Here is a 6342-nt window from a genome sequence, read left to right as displayed (position 1 = left end):
TTGCACAAAGATAACACTTTGATAAAACAAAATGATGGCACATGGCATCTTTTTCAAAATTAAATTTGTTGATAGAGCAAACTTTTTTAAGAAGCTGAAAGCTTCAGTTCTAGACCACCACTAGTTTTCAAATCAAGCTAGAGGTTTTCCTGAATACTTTTGCTACTGTTTTGAACTTTTTTTCACTCAATGCACTCTCAATACCTGTCTCCAATTGAAATGTGTTTTTTTTCATTACTGCTAACTTCTCTCCAAATTAATGATTTTTCTTTAACGCATAAATTGCATTGAGTTGTCTTAGCAGCCTCTTTTCTATCACATATACATATACAGAGAGATTAATGCTGAAATACATTGCAGATGGTTATCCTTCTTTGTAAACAATGATTAGTTCCTCAGTGAAATATCTGTCTTCAGTCATGAAGACACACCAGCCTGTGACGGACACACTCTGCTGGCAAGCTGAGCCTACAAAACAGCTGATTGATTTTCTTAGAAGCTCTTTCTCTCTTTCCTGGCTTCCAGTAATGCTTTTTCCTGGAAGCAAAGACCCTGAAAGGTGTGGCAGCTTTATAATGGACCTGCTTGCAGATACAGCAGCCTGAAGTTGTGTTCTCCAAGTCACGGTGGTAGTTGTGCTCTGGTTAGTTCAGCCTGGTGGCTGGATCAAACCATATGTCAAGAGCTTGCGCTAATCAGGTGACAAAGTACCTCTGCTGGCAGTGCCATCTCTGCGACATCACCAGAAGGGTCAGACATGCTTCATGCATCTCAGGAATTACCTTTTCTGTTATTTTGCCAGATTGTCATTTGTTGAGCTTGTTGAGGAATTTCCATTTCCATTCCTTTCTCTATTTTTTGTTGTTTTTGTTTTTGATTGCTATTATTATTATTATTATTATTATCTCTTTTAACCCATCATTCAGTTGGTTTTCTGGATTTTCAGAGATCCAGAAAGCAAAACTTTCTCAACTGGCTAATAATACTGGTATTATCTTTTCCACTTCCTGAGTAAATTAATGTGCTCCATGTTGGTGGCATTCATCTAAGTCAGTATTCACGTCTAGAGGGTGCCCATCTATCTCTGGGCAAGGCACCCTGTGCACCCTTTAACATCAAGGGGAGAAAATATGGTATGATCCATCATGTCTGAAAGCAGATTTCTACCTATTATCAGATGAATTACACCTTAAAAGTACCTATTTCCCACAACACAACAAAAACGTGTCCCAGATGTAAACGTCTATGTCACAGGTATCTGAAACTAGCAACATTAATCTACTTCTCCAGTCTTACATGACCCCTAGCTTTTCCATTGTTTTGTTCTCTTTGACTTCCCATTCAACAGCATGAGAAGACAATGCTTTTGAATTTACATGTACCCCAAGCATGCCGTGGGCCGTCCAGGTGCACCCACTGAAGACAGGGGAGCTCATTACATATGAGATTGTGCCTATGGCCACCTAAAGAAGCAGTTTTTGTGAGGTTGTCACTGTCTGCTATACTGCATCTTTCCTAAGGGAGGCTTTTAGTAGGCAGTATTATAAGTACTCCTTAAAATTAACTCTATCTGAGCCACAATGAAATCAAGACACAGAATGCAGAACTTTTATTTATAAGTAAAGTGAAAGTTTTGCCCGGCAATGGACAAAATTACCATCTAACGAGCTCTAAAGGTGGCAGGCATGTAGTAAAGAGGCCATGTTCTCTGGTTCCTACTGTACTAAATGCATCCTCTAGCTGAAAGAAAACAGTGATTATCAGAAAGTCAATTGTCATTCTGCCTCTTTAGAAAAATTCCCATTAAAGATAAAGCCAATTTTAATTAGATTAAGTATCCAATTACTGTAATTACATTTTTAAAAAATTCACATCATGAGGATGACCCTTTTTAAAAGGGTTACAAGAATAATTAGTGTATTCATATTAACCAAAATGTATTGGATAATATTTATACCCAGAAGGCAAAGTACATTACACATATTTCACCTTTGGGGAAAGCTTGCAAATGTTTTGGCAGTGGTATGAATATTTATAGGCAAGAGCATGCTTTAGCAAGATTATATGAGAAAGCATTTATATGCTCACAAATTTTTACCCAAGGGTAAAGTATACATAAAATGTAGTGCAGAGATTATGGATATGCAAAGTACGATTTAAGCGGGGAATTTATATCAGTTTGTTTAATTAATTCGAGCAGAAGACTACTTCCTTTATATTTTTTGTGACAGGACGGCCCAAAGAATTCAAGTTTGAGCTTTCTTTCTGCTGATTAATGACAGCAAGAAGGATGCAGAGAAAGGGTCTTCCCTCTGTAAGGCATCACCTGGACTACAGGTTAAGCCATCCCCTTTAACGTGTTCCTGATCACAAGGGTTGACGATTAAGGTGGAAGCCATTTCATCTGTCACCTTGTGAGACCATAAATGCATAAATGCCTCTAGTTTTAGCCACTCCTCATTTAAGGGCCGCTTTTGAGCCACTCCTCATTTAGGGGCAAACCCTTCAGTTCTCGGCATGTGAAAGATTTGGAGGTATGCCGAACGGGTTTGCTCATGCAACAAAGACAAGACACCACAGCCTTGCTCCTGGCTACCTGGGAAGCACCAATACTGCCACAGAAGGCACATAGGATGTGAGCCATTTTTCACCACTTAGAATCATAAAATCATTAAGGTTGGAAAAGACCTCCAAGAACATCTAGTCCAACCATCACCTACAGCCAATATCCCACTAGACTGTGTCCCTTAGCACCATGTCCAACCTTTCCTTAAGCACCCCCAGGGATGGTGATGCTACTACTTCCCTGGGCAACCAATTCCAATGCCTGACTACTCTTTCTGAGAAAAAATTTATCTTAATTTCCAACCTAAACCTCCCCTGGCGCAACTTGAGGCCATTCCCTCTAGTCCTATCACTAGTTATCTGTGAGAAGAGGCCAACCCCCAGCTCCCCACACCTTCCTTTCAGGTAGTTGTAGAGAGCAATAAGGCCTTCCCTTCCCCAGACTAAACAACCCCATTTCCCACAGCTGCTCCTCCTAGGACTTGTTCCAGGCCCATCACCAGCTTCGTAGCCCTTCTCTGGACATACTCCTTCTTGAAGTGAGGGGCCCAAAACTGAACACAGTACTCAAGGTGCAGCCTTGGCAGAGCAGAGTACAGGGGGACGATCACCTCCCTGGTCCTGCTGGCTACACTACTTCTTCTGCTACTACACTTCTTCTGTTTAAGTTTTTCCCAAGAGCTCCTTGCTCATCCACACAGGCCTCCTGCCCCCCCTTGCTCAACTTCTTTCTCTGAGGGATGCACCGATCCTGAGCTTGGAGGAAGTGGTGCTTGAATATTAGCCAACTCTCCTGGTCCCCCTGAAGGCATAGCACTGACAGTGCACTGCAAAAGTCTACCAGCTACACTCTCGAGCCGTGCACAAAAATCTTCTCTTCAGACTAGTGAGTGCAACATACCATGAAGGTCTTCGCAGCAAACAGTGCAGGTGTAGCATAACTTAATTTTTGTTCGCTTCACAGTGAACCTGCAGATTTGGGAATTACCCGGGTATCAGAGTCTTCCTCAGAAAACAGCTCCTAGGCTTTCTGTTGGTGTTTGGATTTACCTAAGATGGTAGCATTTGGATTTTACTACTACGACACTCTGCAATGAGAAGCAAGCACATAAACACCTTCCAAAGCTAGGTGAGAGAGGCAGTGATGGCACATATTTTGGCAAGGGCTAGATATATGAGGAGGCTTTTAAGTAATTTGTTAGTTTGATTAAGAAAATGGTTCCTAATTTACATTTATATCAAGGATTGTTCATTTTTACAGCAATTTATATGTGTCCACTCAAGAATGAGTTTAAAAAGGCTTAAAATGATTCATTCATCTTCTTTCACATTAATTTTCCCATGATAAGGAGAAACTGGGAGAGGTGGTAAGCATGGTATAACAAAGAGATAGTAGATAAGTGGAAGAATATCGGGGTAAAATAAATAAGGAGAAAATGAAATTCTTTTCTAATGCTCCTTTACAGAAATCCAAAATAAATCATTTTTAGGAGATTGTTATCAATACCTGCTGAATACCTATTATACTACCTAGAAAGTATTTTGCTATGTACGTGTTGTTTCTGAATACTGTAAAGTCTGTGTTTATATCAATTTGGAACTATAAATCAAATCACATATTTATTTATGTATGCAGACATCATTCTGTGAAAACATTACTTTCTATGTGATGGCAAACAAAACTCAAGGCAACCCAAACACCGCAAAGTCCGCTTCATAAGGCTGGCCTTTTTGAGGACTGTGTGAACAATCAGTGCCTTTGTATACTTGCATTCAGGTCAGAACACATTTATGGTATTTTACTTAAGCAGAAGGTAAAATTATCTAAAACATCCCCTTGATCTTCTTTGTGAGGTCCCGTTTTTATAGGTGTTTTTTTGTCTGTTTGTTTGTTTGTTTATTTTTGTATGAGTACAGTTTGACTCCACGGCAACCTAAATCAGAAGGATTTTACCTGCAACTTCCACAAAGGACAGGACCCATGCCCCAGTCTTTCACTGCAGGAACTCTATGTTTGGCTGGAGAAGAAAAATGGGCTTTATGAAGTCCTTTATTTTTTACTTTTTATTCCTCCTCCCCCCCCACACATATCTCTTGATGACTGAATACCTCACAAAGAGTCACTACATTTATGCTGTCTCTACGTACAATCCCAGAATCAAATTTCTTGCTTTGCCTTTGAGCTTCTGTTGGCTTCTTGAGGGGCCATGGACCGGCTGCCATACTGGCCTTAGAAAGCTGGTGATTACATGTGGAAAGTTAGTTTTCAGGCATTGGTTTCTCTATTATTCTTTGGTTTTGAATGGCATGGGGAAAACACTTGGAAACAGCTATAAGTGTTTCCTTCTTCCAGTGACCTTCCTAGGAACAAGGTAGGGCAATCTACTTCATCCAGACCTCATCACCGAAGAAGCCTCAAAATATCATTGTTTTGAATCGACTGCCTTGACAACACTCACAGCATTTCTATGGCGAAATCACTTTTTGAGGCCTAAAAGACTACAGTGGTGCTGCTGCTCTCTTAGTTGTTCTCTGTCCTTTTTGTGCTTCCCAGGAGTTTAAATGGAAACAGAAGCGATCCACGAGTGCTTTGACAGGCCAGTTGTGTTCTTCCTGGTGGTAACCAGAGAACAATGACATTTTTATCACAGATCAAGTGAATTATTTGTTTTTAGTGGATTCAACCACATTTCTGGTCAGGGTGAGGCTCCTTTTGATGCTCCTGCCTGCTAACTTTGCCACGTTGGGCATCAAAAGCTGGTGGAAAGTTTAGGAGAGAGACATAATTGGACACCGAACTGATGGTACCCACAACTCTTATTTTCGGGAGCAGCAGTGAGGAGTGCCAGAAGTACTCCTGTGAGGAACCCGAGAGCTGGTGAACGACTGATGGGCGAAGGAACTGTGGAAGGAGACAGTCCAGCCAGGTTAATCCGATAATGGCTAGTGGGAACATGGCCAAGGGCTGCCACGTCCCTAGGGCTGAGGTATTCAATAAGAACAATTACTGGAATCGTCAGTCCAGTTCCAGCTGTCCAGACAGTGGATATCTTTTCTGTAGTAATTTAAGAGTCTGTGGTATTCTGCTGCTGTAGTAGTCTGCAGTGCTAGTCAAAGTAATTCTTTTCCCAGCTCAAGTCTAATTAAGGGGAACTCTTGTGTAAAGTGAGTTAAATTCGGTAGTCACAGCCCAGGCCCCATGGAAAATAGTCTAATTTAACTACAGTAATATACTGTAATATAAATATAATGGAAATACAAAACCATATAATTTAATTTGACATGACTGGCAGTTTTTTGCTAAAGTCGGTAAAAATGAATGAGTACAAACAATGAACTTCCCTCTTTGCTTTGATCTTTTATTTTTGGTACAGTGGGAAGGTGGTTTCAGGATGACTTTGTGCAGTAGCGACCTAAACAAATGCATTGACAATATGCAAATTCCGAGCTCTCTCTTGAAACTGTAATTTTTAAATTTCAGAAGATAGTTGTAGTACACTGAAGTAATTTTAAATACATTCTGGACTTTCCCACATCCATCCTTTGTGCTCCAAGGCGGACGATCCCATCTGGGGAACCCAAGCTAGTCAGGGCCTAGAAAAGCTTTTTCTGCTAAGTTTTTTTCCAACCCTACGAGCCCAACAGCCCTTACAACAGCAGCAGCCCTCCTGCAGGTGCAGGGGCACCCATTTACAGGCTGTTAGGGCAGGGGTCACCGCTCTGCTGGGACCTACACCTGCTCTGAGCTCGGTGAGACGCCACAGAGGGCTGCAGGCT

Source organism: Cygnus olor, chromosome 5, assembly GCF_009769625.2.
Source record: "Cygnus olor isolate bCygOlo1 chromosome 5, bCygOlo1.pri.v2, whole genome shotgun sequence".
NCBI classification, from domain to species: domain Eukaryota; kingdom Metazoa; phylum Chordata; class Aves; order Anseriformes; family Anatidae; genus Cygnus; species Cygnus olor.
Note: the sequence above shows the minus strand (reverse complement) of the source record.